Consider the following 18,279-nt stretch of genomic DNA (forward strand, 5'->3'; position numbering starts at 1 on the left):
TCTAAGTTAATAAATTATTATATATTAAAGTAACAAATTTTTATTGAATTTCAATTATTGATAGCTATCTATAGATCGAAAATAGTTAAATTTTTTAATACTAATTTTGGCAACTAAAAATAAAAAAAGATTAATCTCTCAACGCAATAGAATGTGAAATATTTGTGTTCAGTACGTCTTTATCGAATACAAACAAACTGAATGGTTTGACCAAGCAAAAACATGCCACATAAAGTTGCCCGCGGGAAAAGCGTGGTATACCCAAATCTAAGCCACAAACATACAACGTTTGGACTTTTGACTCATTGACACCATTGCCGTTGGACCCAAAAGTTTACCAAATTGGATCAAACCTAATGGGAAATGTTGTTCGGTGAGTAGTCTAAAAAAAACATAAAATATATTATTCAATTTTAATTTTTTTATGCTACATTTTTTAATTTTTTATTTCACTTGAGAACATTCCCATTTTTAATGTAGTACATATTTCAGGTACACGAGTATAGGTACATGTTCCACATATTACATCAGTGGTAGTATCGCTTTATTCATATATGTATATGACAAAATAAATATAATAAACTTCAGGCTTATGTGCTAAAATATATATTATCACTAAACATATGCAAAGTATAAAATGGTATGAATATAATGTAATGCATTGCAAAACAAAAATAGAATCAAGTATTTTAAATTAAAAGATCTTAAGACCAAACATAGAAATTTCATGATATTTCATCTATTGGAAGTGACGTTATTGAGTTTTAAGTGTCAGTATGTTTTTGTCATCGGTGCGAAAATGAGCTTCGAACCAAGAGCCAACATTAAATTTTGTTTTAAAATTGGTAAAACTTTTACCGAAACGTTTCAAATGATGAAACAAGTTTATGACGATGATTGCCTATCCCGTAGCAGAGTGCACGAGTGGTTTCAACGTTTTCAAAGTCGAAACCCAAAAAATCGCGCCTGGAGAAGTCAAAAGTGAAGACAATGCTGATTTGTTTATATGATTAAAATATTATTGTCCAAAAATAATTTGTTCCACCCGTCCAAAACGTTAACGCGGTATTCTACCTTGGAGTTTTGATGCGTTTGGTGTGCCGTATTCGGCCCGAATATCGCGAAGATGGAAGTTGGCGTTTGTTGCACGATAACACCCTGTCTCATCGATCGACGCTTGTGGCCGATTATTTGACCAAAAATCGTATTTTAACAATCAACCACTTCCCGTACTTACCTGATATGGCACCGTGCGACTTCTACCTTTTCGAAAAAATGCATTTGCCGATGAAAGGAAAGCGATATGCTGACGTGGAGGCCATTCAAAAGGCTTGCACCGGCATACTGGCGGCCATACCGGGCAACGAGCTAAAACACTCGTACAACATGCTTTTGGACCGTGCAAAAAGCTGTATTAAAGCAGAAGCCGATAAAACCATTTGTTCTGTTTTTTTTTAAGTCCTGTTTACTTTGGAAAGCACCTTGTAGATGCTAGGGGGAAGAGAGCAACTACAGCACTCTACCCCCTCAAAAGGAGGGTGGGCCCAAATAAGGGCTAACGCCTCGGGTAGATCATTGGTCTATTGAGAGAATCCCCCCAATTAGTCGCCAGCCGTAAGTGGCATTCTAAGATACTTAGTAAGTTCCCGTATCTACCCACTGCCACGAATTTTCCCACTCCAATAAAATTGAAACTAAACTTAGAAAAGAGGGACGAGGTGGACAGGAATGCAGGGATAGTCAGATGGGTCCAAACTAGATAATCTAGTGAGAAGTGGTGTCTTTTCAGCAATTTAGATACCAACACCGCCTTCCGTTGACCAGTCCACTGCAGTGTTTTCTAAGTGGAGATCACAGCAATCAAAGAAAGCCTTGTTGTTCTGACAAAAAGTGTGCTTACAACGCTTGTGCGGATAGCCAAGCGACTTTGAAATCACTGAAGTCTCCTAGGGTTTCCTCAAAAATAGTGTAAGAATGTCTTGATCTATTAGAGGATCTCGATAAATCTGCAATGGGTTCCAGGGCATAGGGATATCCCTGGTAAATGCGAAGCAGACGAACTAGCCAAAGCACTCTTCAAGTAGACTCCGAAAATGAGGGAAGTTTTATGTCTCTGGTCACTTTGAGAAAGTTCCGACAGAAGGAACTGAAGCATATGAATGCGCATGGTCACGGTCGGTTGTACTTTTTCTACTTTACTGGTGATACTGTTGTCCATATCTTTACGTATATCTTTAAATCACTATAGTCCGTTGATATTAACCAACAACAGCCACAGATAAAAATGCTCAGTCTACCTTGGATTGACTGTGTTTCCACGACCCAATTATTATAAATGGATAACTACTGGATCCTGTTCATGAATTCGAAAACCGAATATGCGTCAGGGAACTTCATTGCAGCTGATCCGACCAATTTGGTAATTCGTTATTTCATCCTTTTATTTTAATAGAGAACTATTTACAATAATATTTTCAATTCCAAGGAATTATTCACATACTTGCAAATATATTTGATGGTCTTCATCGAGCTCCAGAACTCAACATTAATATCGTAGAAGTATTGAATGTTTTACTCAGCAGAAATGAATATGGTACCACCGAACGATTGTCAATGTCAATATCTGTGATATCGATATTTTTAGCATAAAGAAATAATATTGTGACGAACACGGATGATAGAACAAAATCGAATCAACGATAAATTGCCAGAAGCAACTAGTTAGCGAATTCGTAGTTGCCAGAATGTTCTAGAAGCAATGTTCTGTTACAGATTTACTATATAAGGGCTGCCGGATTGTGCAGCAAACACAGTTCTAGTTAGAGTGTAGTCGTGATAAGAGCAATCAAGCTATAAGCAAAAAGTTGTAAGCTCGAATAACGAGCAATAAGTGTTAAGTTGTTGGAATTAGAAATAAAGATAAGTGTGTAGCCATTAAATTGGGACTTTTATTTAACAATCCAGTGATCGAACTCAAGAGTGAGTTACAGGTAGACGATTTATCGAGAAATCCGTTACAATTGGTGTCAGAAGTGGTGATTGACAAATAAATTCCCAAGGAGATAATTATTAGAAGAAGAGACAACAAAGATAGAAGAAAAGGAAGAGGCTCAATGCTCGTTTAAGTTGTTGGAATTAGAAATAAAGATAAGTGTGTAGCCAATAAATTGGGACTTTTATTTAACAATCCAGTGATCGAACTCAAGAGTGAGTTACAGGTAGACGATTTATCGAGAAATCCGTTACAATATTAAATTCACAATGAGAATAAAATTAAATTGAGAGTTGCACTGAAAAATTAAAATGAAACAAACCCGCTACGATCGAGACACAAATAAGAAAAAATTAAAATGGACGAAAACTGTATAGGCCGCAATGTTTACTGGTTTAGAAGTGAAAACGGGAGACATCTGGTTGGGATAACTGATTTATTAATAAAACTATACTCGTACATGAAACTTATAGCATACTGCAATTATTATAATATATTCAATTGCCATCTTGTGGATCCGTGGATGGAACGGAATAATATAAAAATAGCGATTGAAAATCTGGTGTGGATCGCAAAAGAGTGAAAATTTGGGATTGAATTTATTTTTTTAATAATAATTGGAGAGGGTGTCCACTCCAACATTTAGGGGTATAAAAATTAGATGTTGGCCGATTCTCAGTTCTACCCGACCAGCACACTAAATTTTAACAAAATCGGTGCAGCCGTTTTGCAGAAGTTTGGCAACAAACACCGTGACACTAGAACTTTATATATTAAAAGAAGATATCTCTTTTATCATTTAAGGAAAGTTTTAATATAATTTTCGTTAAAGCGACTTAAAAACATTGATAAAGCTAAATAAGTATAGGACCTTCAATATACGTTAATAAGATACCAAATTTGGATTGTTATCCAATCACGATTTCGTCGAATAATAAGTATTGAATTCTTTCGTAACATTTTTATACTCTTGTAAAATGTTGCTACAAAGTATAATAGTTTTTTTTACTTAACTTTCACTAAAACTTATTGAAATAGGTTATACATATATAAATAAATGATCAGGCTAACGAGACGAGTTGAAATCCGGGAGACTGTCTGTCGGTCCGTCCGTGCAAGCTGTTGACTTGAAAAAAAATTAAGATTCTTTATGAAACTTGGTTCCCATATTCCTTGGGACCACAAAATGTTTGGTATTGTTGATGTTCGTAATTGGACCACTGCCACGTCCACAAAACGCCATTAATAAAAATCCTATAAATTGCCATAACTAAGCAGAAAATCAAAATATAAAATTGTAATTTGGTACAACGAATCACAATAAAGAGGAGCATTTGTAGTTTGGAAGTCTTTAAAATGTGGCCCCGCCCCCTAATAGGTTTAATGTATATAGCCGGGGCGCTACTATTAGAGCTCGAGAAGGGACAGACTGCAAAAGCAAACTTCTGTGAGCCACACAAGCACACCGTACAAAAATCCGCAACTGTGGCCGACCTTAAACCAAAGACTACCATAGAGATTAGAGACCTCGATTCACTTACAACAAGAAATGAAGTCGCAGAGGCCGTAAAAGACGTGGTACAGAAGCCGATCGAAGACTTAACGATAAACATAACGGCACCTAACACAAAGAGCGGGTAAGGGCGTATATAACGCCCCATCAAGATAAAGTTGACACACTGATGCGAAAGATACGCATTAAAATTGGCTGGGTTAACTACAGGCTGCGACTGAAAGAAAACGCTAAAAAGTGCCACCACTGCTTTGGACCAGGACACTTGACCTGACGTTTAGAAGACCGGAACGCGAGGAAACCACAGCAGACATCACTTTATCATCAGAACGCATGGTAGGCGTAATAAAGAAATGGAGAGTCCTAGAAGAATATATTTGCAGCGATCATCAGTATATCTCTTTTACGGTGGACACCGGAACAAACGCCAACCAGTACATGAAAAATACTGGAACCCGTTAATGGAATGTCTCGAAACTAAACACTTCGAAATTAATCGCCGCAATAGACGACCATAACCCATCTAGCAGCTCCCCCAAAACTGCAAGAAAAGTTGTGGAGCACACAATGCTTAATATTATATAATAAGAGCATGTTACAAATCGATGCCCAAGGCTTCCTGCAGCAAACATAAAGCAGCAGTTTACTGGTGGACAGAAAATATCGCCCAACTCAGACGCACATGCCTTCGCCTTCGTAGATCGTATACGAGATCCAGGCGTAGAGGAGCCGAGCATCGCACGATAACAAAAAGAGAAAATGGGAGGAACTACGCGAGGACGCCAACAAAAACCCCTGGGGGCTTGGGTACAAAACAGTAATGAAGAAACTCGGAGATCGAGCAAAGCCACCTGACTTAACCCCTGCCAAAATGGATCACATCGTAAGCGCTCTCTTCCCCACACACGAAAACAGGATTAGTGATCCAGAACAGACAACAAGACTTCCACATATCCCCCAGTTCACCCTCGAAGAGGTGCAACTGGCCACTGGCAAGCTCAAAACTAATAAATCACCCGGCCCGGACGGGATCCCAGCAGAAGTCCTTAAAAAATCGCTGTAGAGCGATCGGCAGTACTTTTGAACGTGTGCCTGCCTCGAAGCCGGAATATTCCCTGAACCTTGGAAAAAACAACGACTGATGCTAATCAGTAAGGAAAACGGTGATCCCAACTTACCATCGGCATACCGTTCACTATGTATGCTCGACACAGCGGGAAAGCTTTATGAAAGGCTACTTAAACCCAGACTCGAAGCGGCCATCAACGAAGCCGGAGAACTCTCCCCTAGATAACCCGGCAGGTCAACTTTAACAGCGCTAGATGGGCGGACATGATCGACACTCTCGAAAAAAGTTTTAGAATCCCCAACTACCTCAGAGCCGTGGTGCGGAGCTACCTTAGCAGTAGAAAACTGCTATACCAAACTAGAGAGGGATCACGACATATAAAGAGAAAGCTTTTAATGTCAACGACCATCAGCGTCCTATTATACGGAGCAGAGATTTGGGCAGATGTGTTAAAAAAGGAAAACCGGCGTAAGGTGTTGGCAAGAGTATACCGCACCGCTACCCTCAGAGTTGCATCAGCTTACCGAACAGTGTCAGGTGATGCAATATTAGTTATAAGCGGTAATACCCCAACTGACCTTCTGGCATATGAAAGGAAAAAGCTGTGGGAGCAGAGATTTGGGCAGATGTGTTAAAAAAGGAAAACCGGCGTAAGGTATTGGCAAGAGTATACCGCACCACTACCCTCAGAGTTGCATCAGCTTACCAAACAGTGTCAGGTGATGCAATATTAGTTATAAGCGGTAATACCCCAACTGATCTTCTGGCATATGAAAGGAAAAAGCTGTGGGAGCTGACCTCTGAATACAAAAAGAGCGCATTAGACCAAATAAAGACAGATACGATATCAGCATGGCAACGAAAATGGGAAAATGAGAGTCGCGGCAGATGGACGAGATCAGACTTATAAGAGACCTGCACTTATGGACAAGTCGTAAATTCGGAGAAGTCGACTTCTACATAACACATCTACTATCCGGTCATGGATACTTCAAAAAGTACCTCTACAGAATGGGGAAAGTCGAAGAGCCGTCATGCCTATACAACGATGCAACTGAAGAAGCCGCTGAACACACATTGTTTTAATGTGAGCGATGGCAAAGAGAACGCACCACCGTAGAAGACCTGGTCGGTCCAATAAACGCGTACAACTTAATCAGCGTCATGGTGGAGAGCGAAGCTAACTGGGCTATTATTCAGAAATTCACAGAAACTTTGTTACGCAGCAAAGAGCGGGACCTGGACGCAGGTGCGCAGATGTAAATCTCTCAATCAGGAAAATGGAACGTAACCCTGAAGTAATGCAAACGCGGTTCCAGGGTGGGCGACGGTTCCCTAGAAGGGTGGGTTTTTAGTGACCTGCAAGTGGCACATACCGTTGTTGTGACGACAGCACTGATGATGCGGAAGGCATTTGCCACCCCCTCACCGGCAAAAAAAAAAAAAAAAAAGCAATTAGAGCTATTTGACCCAAATTTGCACATGGCAAACCTTTTCAACCCTTCTTACGACAATGTGAAAATAGGTGAAATCGGATGATAACCCCGCCCACTTTTATATAACGGTTTTGTTAAAAACGACTAAAAGTGCTATAAATCAATATCTGAATTCGTCAGAAACATTAAATTTTACATCCGGGATGGTACAAGGGGCTCTATAGGATCCGTTGGCAAAATTGAACGTGGGCCCACATTTAGTTGAAATCGCATATCTTCGAACCTACTCGACCACTTTCTACCAAATTCGGTACATAACATTATCCTGACGATCCTATGTTACTTTATGAAAAACAACCACGCCAATTTTCCATATACCACAATTTTAAATTCTATATGATTCTTTCACTTTCCAGTAAACAAATCATACACCAAAAAATATAATATATTCGGATAAAGCTTTGCACAAATAGTGCCTTTGCGGTGAGCTATCTCGAGACTAAAACTTGCAAAATTGGATCATAACTTTTTAAGCCCCCATATACTGAATATATGGACCCCATTGCGTATGGCAGACCGAGAATATTGGTCCAACTGTGAGATGATAATAGTATACCCTTGTGTCAAAAATGGGTTAAATCGTGTCAATAATTTCCTTAACTAATATAAAGATTTTCGAACTACAAGTTAACTTTTTACCACATATAGCAGCTAATGTAGTGTATATTTGTGTCTAAAATGAATAAAATCGGACCAAAACTTACCTTAGCCCCCTTAGTATTACTGATATGCAAAATTTTGAAACATCCGGTTAACTTTACTCCGTATATATGTTTATATTTATATATTTATTAAATTTCTTGCATATAAGTCCTCAAGAATACTAGTATTGTGTGATATTTTGATGAAAATTAAAAGAACACTCTTTCTTAAAAATCATGTGGTTTCCACTGAAGATGAATGGAATTGGTCTAAACCTTGTTCTAAACCTCAGATATTCTTAATACAATGAATTCCAATCCTTGCGTTGAGGTTTTTCACATCAACCTAATATATTTATTAAATTTAGCCTTTTTGGTTAAGATTCTATCACATATATTTCATTTGAGGATGATTTTAATATAATTTTCACTGACGAGAAATAAAATATAGTAATTAAACTAAACGTTCAAAATAAGCTAATATGAAACCAATTTGATTGTAATCCTTTCCCGATTTCATTTTACAATGAATTTGGACCTTTTCGCTACTATTGTTAATATAAAGTTTTGTCCACACCTGAAGGTATTTTCCGGCTTTGATCTTTGCTAGTTGCAAGAGTATAAAACCCCAACCCCAACTTAGACTTTTCTTACTTGTTATATGAATGTACAGATATGGCGGCTAAAAGAAACATTGATTCGATTCAACCTATTTTTGAAATAGAGGTATACTATTATTTAAGAAATTTAAGTAAATTTTTTTTCGGCTAGGGTTAGCTGAATAGCGGTAAGTACATATTTAATATTGTGTTTTGTACCTTTAGGTACTACCGGAACGTGGTTGTTCACGTTGTTTGTTTTTGGGAGACTCTTTGCACAGTCCCAGCTTAGTGCCGTGTTGTTGGTACTTTCTGCCGACTGGACTGCTTATTTGGAGTGCTGTGTTGGGTATCTGGCGACCAGTTGGTCAGTGTCAGCAAGTCCTGAGCAGGATTGCTCAACAGGTACCGGCGGCTGTCCTAGTGTTGGAGATAGTATATCCTGTGCAGACAAACGGTCGTAGTAGTGTGCGTTTAACCCACGGATCGCTTCGCTTCAACGCCACATCGGTCGACTCGCGGCCATACGTCGGGAGACGAGGCGGCGGGGCCATTGGTAAGGTCCCGCCACGGCGGAAGGCGCGTTTTGGTCGTCGGGAGAAGCGGGCGGTGAAGAGGGGGGAGCGGTAGTGGTTGCGGTAATGGTGACACCGCTGAAAAAGCGGCTGTTCACCCCGCAAAGTGGATCTCGTGCGAGGTGGTGAGGCACGACAAAGACGGGCCCAAATAAGTCGAGCGCGAGCAAGGGTAGTGCGGGCAGAGGTGACGCTGCTAAAGGGGCACCCCCTTTTGTCGGAGTTGGCGCAGTGAGCCATGTCGCGGCTATTAAGCAAATTTCCGCGGAGCTGAGCGGAATAGTTTTTGGGGCCGAGAACTTCGCGATAGGGACTGTGAAGTGGCTGATAGAGCTTGCCGGTTGTAACCGAGAATGCCCATCTTCGCGGTCATGTTGACGCCCTTAGAGGAGGCTGTGGGAGACACTCCTTGCCGCCGAGCAGGTCAATGCCGGCTCAATCGGCACCGATGCTCTCGCCCCCAGCACCTGTACTGGAGGTGCCTGCAACTTCCTCTAAGAAAGTCATAAAAAAGGTGGTTAAGGAGGTGGGTCCTTCTCTGGGGGTAAGGATCCACGAGGTTAGGCCGGTTAAGGGTGGTGGGGCGATGATCCGCACTCCCACTGTTTTGGAGAGGGAGAAAGTGGCATCGAAAGCAAAATTCGGGGAGGTGGGGTTGGACGTGAATGTCAACCGGAAGTTGGGTCCTCGGGTTGTAGTTCAGGGGATTCATACGATCTCCCATGATGACTTCATAGAAGAGTTACTCTGGCTGAACCTGCAGGTTTTCAACCCGGCGTCCCAGAGGTCTGACGTAAGGATGGTCAGTCAACCCTGGAAGGTGGCCCCTGACGGTAGCACCAATGTCGTCTTGGAGGGTACGGACAAAATGATGTCCGCCCTCTTGGAGGCAGGTAGGTGCTACACTAAGTGGTTCTCCTTCTGAGCGCGACCAGATATCCTCGTTGCTGGCTGCTTCCGGTGTATGGATTTTGATCACAGAGCGGCTGAATGTAGGGCCAAATCAGATGTCTGTCGGAGGTGCAGCCAGGAAAGCCACAGAGCTGCCTGTTGCGTCAATGCATCCTATTAACGCAACTGCGCATTCAAAGGTAGACCAGTCGAGTGAATGGTACACGTTTGATGGGCCTAGGGGTGTGAGTGATATTGACGTGACGCTTATGAATCAAGCAGCAGATAGGGCGTTCGTAGATAGATGGTAGGTTAATTGAGGGTGGGGATTGAGTGATTATAACTTGATCCAAATTAAAAAAAAAAAAAATGCTGGAAAAATTTTGTACGGGAAAATAGGGCCGATGCGTGTCCCGGTCAGGTCTATATATATCAACGTGGAGAGAGTGTGCGGGGGCTTTGTTAGGAGCGTTCTTTCCTAGGGCGGAGGTTCAGGTACCTCAAGCACAAGAGGTACCTGTCCATCCATTAGATGATGGTAAGTTAGGGTACGCCTGTGGCTTAGTCAGGTCTAAACGGTCCCCAGGTTTTGATGGTTTGAACGGAGAGATGTGTAAAAGCTTGTGGAAGTTCATTCCGGAATACATGGAGGCCATTTATGACAAGTGCGTGTAGGATTGATACCACGCGAGTGGAAAATTGCTAAGGTTGTTCCTCTCTTGAAGTCCCCTGATAAGATCAGGAGCGATCCTCGTTCTTATCCGGGCATCAGTCTCTTTCCAGTACTTGAAAAAGTGCTGGAAAGTGTTATGGTGGAACGGCTTCAGGAGCTAACGTGGGGTATGTGGTCGGATAGGCAGTAGGGGTTCAGGAAAGGACGCAGTGTAGAGGATGCTTGGTTTTACGTTCAGGGTGCTGTTAGGGAGAACGTCAACAAATATTATATGTCCTTGGCATATTTGTTGACTTTAAGGGGGCTTTTGACTACCTGAGCTGGGATAGAGTGTTGCAACGGCTGGAGGAGCTTGGCTGTCCGGAAATTACTCTTTGTCGGAGTTAATTTTCGGACAGAAAAGCCTCTCTAGCCGGAATGAATGGGAGTGTGGAGATTGGAGTGTTCCGTGGCTGCCCGCAGAGATCCATCTGCGGTTCATACATTTGGAACCTTATGATGGACCCTCTGCTTGGACAGCTCGAGCCCCTCTGTAAACGTTGTGCGTATGCAGCTTATCCTTCTCGTTGAACGTCGATCGCTATTAGAATTAGAGCGGGCGGGAGGGCAATTCTTAGAAATAGTAAATAGTTGGGGTTTAGGTGTGGGAGTTGACATATCGATGACGACGATTGACTTGCGTCACATACCTGGGGCTGACCATGAGTGAAAGGTTGTGTTTCACTCCACACTTAGAGAATCTAAAGAAACGACTGCAGGCAATCGTAGGCAAAGTACGACGCATTCAGGTTACGAAGGAACTTGAGTGTGTCATTGCTGCGGAATGACTATATTTCCGATGATGAAGTGGAGAGGGAGGGATATCTAGGGAGCAAGAGGCTTCTAGCTAGAGAGGGTAACCCAGACTTCAGATTTTGTCTGAGCCTGAGTTTTTTGTTTACGGGGCATGGAGTTCACTTGCTCGCGAAGTGCCCGATGTATTCGGACCTTAGGGATCTCGGGGTTATGAGGATTAGCTGGACTGATGGACATTAAGATGTTAGCTGTGCGATCTCCACTAGTCGGAATGCCGAACCGTTAGGGTCGTTTGCGCGTGAATTGGTTAGGCGAAGGCGTTTAACTGGAATTAGGGTTAGCTTTTTGTGTGAAAGGTGTGTGCGTGTAATGTTCGTTAGGGGGCTAACCCCTGATTACCAGTCTAGAGAAGTATGGAGGCTCAACTGGTTGTAGCTTCGGCTACGAGATCTGACCGGAGACTTAATTCTGGTACCACGGGGAGCAGGGGCCCTTGCTTGTTATTGATTTGATTACGGCCATTAGCAATGGGTGAACAAAGCTATTATACTCTATATTAATATATTGCGAGAGTATAAAAATGTTGCATAAGAATTCAACATGCATTATTCAAGAAACCGAATAAATTACAATCAAATTATAAAAATCTAACATTAGAAATTCTCTTGTCACGTTGTTTGTTACCAAACTCCTCCAAAACGGCTGGCTCTTTTTGATGAAGTTTGGTGTGCTTATCAGGTAGGCCTGATAATCGGCTAACATCTGTTTTTTTATTCCCCTAAATGTTAAGGGTGGAACGCCCAAAATATTATTGATTTTTCCTTTATTGTTGGAATTTTCATGATTCATTGAAAAATAAATTCATTCTAAATTTTCCTCCTTATACGATCAACCCCTGATCTTTTAACTTTTATGTTATTCCGTTCCATCCACAGATTCGCAAGATGGAAATCAAGTATAATAATTGTAGCAGAGAACGTATATCATATTTTATATATATATTTTACGTTCTCTGATTGTAGTATACTATAATTTTCGTGTATAGTTCTATCAAGCAATCATTAATCTCCACCAGAGGTCTCCCATTGTCCCTTCTGTCTATACAGTGTTCATCCATTTTTTTGGTCTTATTTACGTCTCGATCGTAGCAGTGACTATTCTACGTATCATTTTAATTTTCGTTACAACTTTCAAGTTAATTTTATTCTCATAGTGATTTAAAGGGATTTAATAGTATTTCTTAGTGCTAAAAATATCGATATCGCAGACATTGACATTGATCTTCAAACACATTTACAAGCATGTGAATAAAAGAAGTGAATTTAGAATTGAAAATGCTCCAAATTGACGGTTTATCAGCTCCAATGAAACTTCGGTTTCCAAATTCATAAACAGGATCCAGCAGTTATCCATTCAGTTGTGCATCTCGAAATCCGCCAACGCATATTTTTTACGAACGAGATCTTGCTACAATAATTGTGTTGTATAACATATGTACAGTCAATCCAAGTCATAGGGGTGCTATCTGTGACTGTTGTCGGTTAATGCTACCGAACCATTGCCATTTCGTAAAAAAGTGGTCAACAGTATGCAACGAATTAAGATGCATGGCATGCACTAGAAAGATATGTTTTCCTATCCGATCATAAATGTTGTATGATAATCATAAAGATTCGATAACTGATGGCATACTGTATCGAGATCGTACAATTTGCAACGATTTAACGATATCATTTAATGACGTAATGTACAATGAGCATTGTCATTGCGAATTTACTAATCAGCTATTTCGGTATGAGTTCACCAATCGGAGTGCATATGATTTAAAAACACAGATATAAATGGTGAAGCGCAGTGTGATACGGGCCAATTGGCAGCGACTGTTATACGCAATGTTCCACTACTAAATGATGAAAAAAATTTAACTTAAGACTGCATAATGCGCACTAGGTGGAACTGGAAAAAAATTCTTTGTTATGATATTTCTTGCTGAGTATACGATCAAAACTATCACCGCTGTAGCCGTTGTGTCATTCGGTATTGCAACGACTGTATACTGCTGGAGCAGTATAAAATATCATATAAATTTACATCCAAAATGACACTATAGCACACAAACATTCGCTTGGGGCATTGGATAGAATATTGAATACGAGTATATATAGACACAGAAAAAATACACCAAACTATTTGACGGTACTCTGTTGTTCCTTTCAGGTGATTTTAAACATTTTCAACGTACGCTAATGATATCAACACTGGCTTGAAATCAACGCGAATGTAGTGTTATGTTGAAAAAGTACAACTGACAGTAACCATGCGCGTTTATATGTATAACAACTGTTATTGGCAATAGAAAGGTAGCTTTACATGAATATACCGGATAACTAAAATTGCCGACTGATTGCTGCACAATCATTAACTCACAAAATACTTTCATCAACAATATATTATATATAGGCTGATTCATTTCGAGTTTCCCTGCCTTTTTAAAGAATAAAAATACACAAAAATTTAAATCAAATGGGAATGTTTATTATCAGTTGAAAGAACATTCTATGACATTTATTTTTTTAATATTCTCTTTTTAAATGTTGGCCGCGGCTACGTCTCAGATCGTACATCCGATGAGTCCCATTTTCGATGACTCGTTCAAGCATTTCGAGGCGTTTTGCTCCAATACCTGAATCGAAGCGGGACTGTTCGCATAGACTTAAGACTTTACATATCTTCACAGGAAAAAGTCTAACGGTATGATATCACATGATCTTGGTGGCTAATCGACTGGCCCAAAACGTGAAATTATTTGCTCACCGATTTGTTCTCTCAATAAATCCATAGATTGATGCGATGTGTAGGAAGTGGCGCCGTCTTGTTGAAACTAAATGTCGCCGAGATCACGAGCTTCAATTTTAGTCATCAAATAGTCGGTTATCATGACGCGATAACGGTCGCCATTGACGGTTACGTTCTCACCATCATCATCTTTGAAGAAATATGGAAATATCTCGAGGTAAAATGCACCAAATCTTCCATACGTCAGAACGAGTGGCTGCGAACGGCGCCAAATCGACTATCCACGGTCTTCGGGTACACTCTCAGCTACGGCCGCTATATTTTCTTCACTGTGTGTAGGACGTGGTCTATTCGGCCGAATATTATTCAATAATGAATGCTGAGTTTCAAGATGGGTGATGGTGTTGATCATAAGTTGAGCAAAGCGCGCGAGACACATTCTCTACAGAACGGTAATATTTGTAATAAAGTTGAACGATTTGTAAACGTTGTTCAGGTGTAAGTCTTTCCGTGATGAAATGCCAAACAATACTGAACAAAAATAAAAATGCCGACGATGTTACTTCTGTGACATTATATTTTATTCTGTTTTTTTTTTCAAATTATCTTCTGCTTATATAACTACTAAAGTGATTAGTGCCGTTTCACATTGGGACTCAAAAGAGTCTCATACCAGTTTATTGTGGGCGAGGGGACGACGAGGAAAGACGAAGGGACCGTGCCACTCGTGTTCGGGTGGCACGCTTTGTGTTCTTGTTCGTAAGAGTTCGCTGCTACCCTTTTCAGCATTCCTTTTCACTTTCAAATTCTTTGAATGGTTGCAAGAGCGCTCGGTTTCAAATGAATTCGATCGCAAATTTGAGTTCTGTTATCTATTTTTGTATGTAATATGCAAATAAGTATGCATAGAATAATAGAAATATTATGACAAATTGTAAATAAGAAAAAAATTAAGAAATAGATTATGGAGTAAAGAAATTATGAGTTTTTAATACTTAAAGATTAGTAAATTCCTATTATAAATTTGGCCTTGAAAATATTTGTAGCGGATATTCAATACATTCTTGTGGATTAGGGAATTCCCGTCTTTAGTATTTCTTTGAAACTATTAGCGGGTAGGTACTTGTATTATGCATATTGTTCTACCATATTGGTAATTCATTGCAAGCAAAATGTGTGACCATCATCTCAACATACAAATGAAATACGCAGCACGCAGTGTTGCGCAGTCGAACCGCACAAATATTTACGAAAATTTTGTGAAAAGGAATGCAGAAAAACTAGACTCGAGTTGCTGGACTCTCTTTGACTGTGTGAATGCCCAGAGCGACACCAAAAGAAAATTTGAAAAACATCAGACTCTTTTGAATCCCAATGTAAAAGCACACTTACAATTTTCTTAATCTATTTCTTTGTTTTTCTATTTTATTATGAATAACAATATTTGTTAAATGTAATCTTATTTTCTATTGAATGCAAACAAACATGATTGTGTGGTTTACCCGATAATGTCTGGGTTATCATTACAGTCAAACATAAGGACCAACACATGTTTGTATGCATTTGCATTATGTTCTTTATCTCTACTTGTTATCTTATTTTTTGTAATGTTTACTTGTTTCTCTTTAATCTTTTATTTTGTCCAATTTACAATATTTTGTTGTGTGGTGTCTGGTTGGGATGAGTGTACACATAACTCCTCCCTCCCTTAATTGAAAACTCTCCTGAGCTTGAATAGTATTGTTTTACTTTTTTTTTAATTTTACAAGATATTAAAATTATTATTATAATCACAATAAAACTTAAAATTGATATTCCAATATGAGAGTTATTTTTGTGATATTTTAATTCATTAATTTCTTTTAAATTTTCTTAGTTTTTAAATACAAGGTCGTTAATTGTAATTTTGTTAGTGAAATTGTGAGTATCATAGTTTGGATAATAAAATCTTTAATTGATTGATATTTTAGTATTTGAGAATGTTTGGTATAGGATCTTAATTGTGCAGTTATTATAATGAATCAATATAGTGTTTTTCAACTTAATTTTTCTGTTGTCGCAGTTCTGGTTTAGTTCTATGCCATTACATTTTTTATTAAATCTCTTCATCAATTTGAAAAATTTCTGTAATGCTAATTTTGATAAGTTCACAATTTAATAAGTAGATCCATTGTTTAGAAATTTGTAGTTCATTGAGTGTTTTAGCTTCTTCGAATTTATAAGTGACATTTTTGTATTCAAAAACATTTTCAATTTCTGCTGTTATTTCTTTGCCTGCTGTATTTGGTATAGGAATAATAGTTTTTAATTGTACCGATTGAAATTCTTTTGGGATTTTGACCACGAACATTAACAAATTTACTTTATATTCCAAGGCGCATCATTTTATATATTGAAGTTTCTTGAGGTCTATGTTGTAATTATAAATTTCTTCATTTGTTAAAATGCTTGGGTGAAAAATACCACTTTTTGCTGAAATAATGTTTTCCTGAATTTGGTTTACTTCGTCTTTGAGAATGTTTATCTTTATTGTTTGTTCATGAAGAAAAAATATTTTGTCTGTTCTCTCTTGATACATTAAAGAATTCTTTCTTTCGTCTTCAATAATTTGTTTTAATTTTGTGAACGTGTTCGAAAAGAAATTATTAATTTTTATTTGGTGGTTGAGAGCTGTAATTGAATTATGTAAATTTTCATCTACTTTCTTAAGGTAATTTTCAATATCTATTCTATCTCCATCATCCATCGTTCTAAATAGAAATTTATGTACAGAACCTTAACCGTTAATTAAACCTCTCTTTTTATACTCTCGCAACATGTTGCTACATAGTATAATAGTTTTGTTCACCTAACGGTTGCTTGTATCACTTAAAACTAATCGAGTTAGATATAGTGTTATATATACATATATAAATAATCTGGATGAAGAGACGAGTTGAAATCCGCCTGACTGTCTGTCCGTCCACCAGTGCAAGCTGTAACTTGAGTAAAAATTGAGATATCTTTATAAAACTTGGTACACGTGTTTCTTGGTACAGTAAAACGGTTGGTATTGCAGATGGGCGTAATCGGACCACTGCCACGCCCACAAAACGCCATTGATCAAAAACATATAAATTGTCATAACTAAGCTACGCAATAAGATACCAAGACTCTTATTTGGTACACGAGATCACATTAGGGAGGGCCATCTGCAGTTAAATTTTTTTTTTAAGTGGGCGTGGTTCCGCCCTTAATAGCTTTAATGTGCATATCTCCTAAACTACTACAGCTATAATAACAAGACTCACTGGAAGCAAATAATTTTAGCATTTCTACCTACGGTGTGAAAATGGGTGAAATCGGGTGACAACCCCGCCCACTCCCCATGTAACGGTACTGTTAAAAACTACTAAAAGCGCGATAAATCAAGCACTAAACATGCCAGAGACATAAAATTTTATCTCAAGGATGGTATGAGATGGCTTTATAGGAACCAAGTTCAAAATTAGACAGTGGGCGTGACACCGCCCACTTTTAGGTGAAAACCCATATCTTGGGATCTTTTTAACCGATTTCAACCAAATTTGATACATAACATTCTTTTTATGTTTCTATGTTATGGTGCGAAAATGGGTGAAATCGGATTACAACCACGCCTATTTTCCATATGTTACCATTTTAAATTCCACTTGATTCTTTCACTTTCCACTATGCAAATCAAGCAACAATGATTATATCGGCGTAAAACTTTGCGTGAATAATACTTTTAAAGTATGCCCCCTTTTGACCAAAAATTCTCTAAATTGAACCAAAACTGTTCAAGCCCCTAGGTACTGAATATGTGAACCCCAGTACCTATAGTTCACATTTTACCGTAAATATCGGCCATTGTGTAAGATATATAACGGAAATTCATATAATAGAATAAATAAATAAAATTATCGATAATAGTATGTCTTTGTTTCAAAAATGGGTTGAATCGGATCAATAGTTCTTGTAGCCCTTATATATCTTATATAAATATTTTTGAAGTTCCGCGTGACTTTATACCGCATATGTGAGTTATCTCAATGAAAATGAGAGAGCGTGTTTTACTCATAACAAGATCAAATCGGGTGAAAATTTTCCTTAGCCCCCATGTAACTAATATCAGGATTTTCGAACATTCGTCTGACTTTACTCCATTTGATTGGTGATGGTATGTGAGGTACCTTAATGAAACAGTGGGAGCATTTTATTAGTCTGTGGCATGTTAGT

General features: G+C 38.9%; 2 long non-coding RNA genes and 1 pseudogene across 2 annotated transcripts; 1 reads left to right on the top strand and 2 right to left on the bottom strand.

Annotated features, from left to right (window-relative positions):
* Positions 1–583: 583 nt before the first annotated feature.
* LOC118681267 (uncharacterized) lies at positions 584–2,845 on the bottom strand. The gene is made up of 2 exons (XR_004976932.2): positions 2,501–2,845; positions 584–2,437 (listed from the first exon to the last, which is right to left on the bottom strand). It is a non-coding gene; the product is annotated as an uncharacterized lncRNA (long non-coding RNA).
* A 9,548-nt stretch (positions 2,846–12,393) lies between these two features.
* LOC118681268 (uncharacterized) lies at positions 12,394–14,623 on the top strand. The gene is made up of 2 exons (XR_004976933.2): positions 12,394–13,399; positions 13,462–14,623. It is a non-coding gene; the product is annotated as an uncharacterized lncRNA (long non-coding RNA).
* A 1,050-nt stretch (positions 14,624–15,673) lies between these two features.
* On the bottom strand, positions 15,674–16,794 carry LOC138858992 (uncharacterized; annotated as a pseudogene).
* Between the last annotated feature and the right edge of the window lie 1,485 nt (positions 16,795–18,279).

Source organism: Bactrocera oleae, chromosome 2, assembly GCF_042242935.1.
Source record: "Bactrocera oleae isolate idBacOlea1 chromosome 2, idBacOlea1, whole genome shotgun sequence".
NCBI lineage: Eukaryota > Metazoa > Arthropoda > Insecta > Diptera > Tephritidae > Bactrocera > Bactrocera oleae.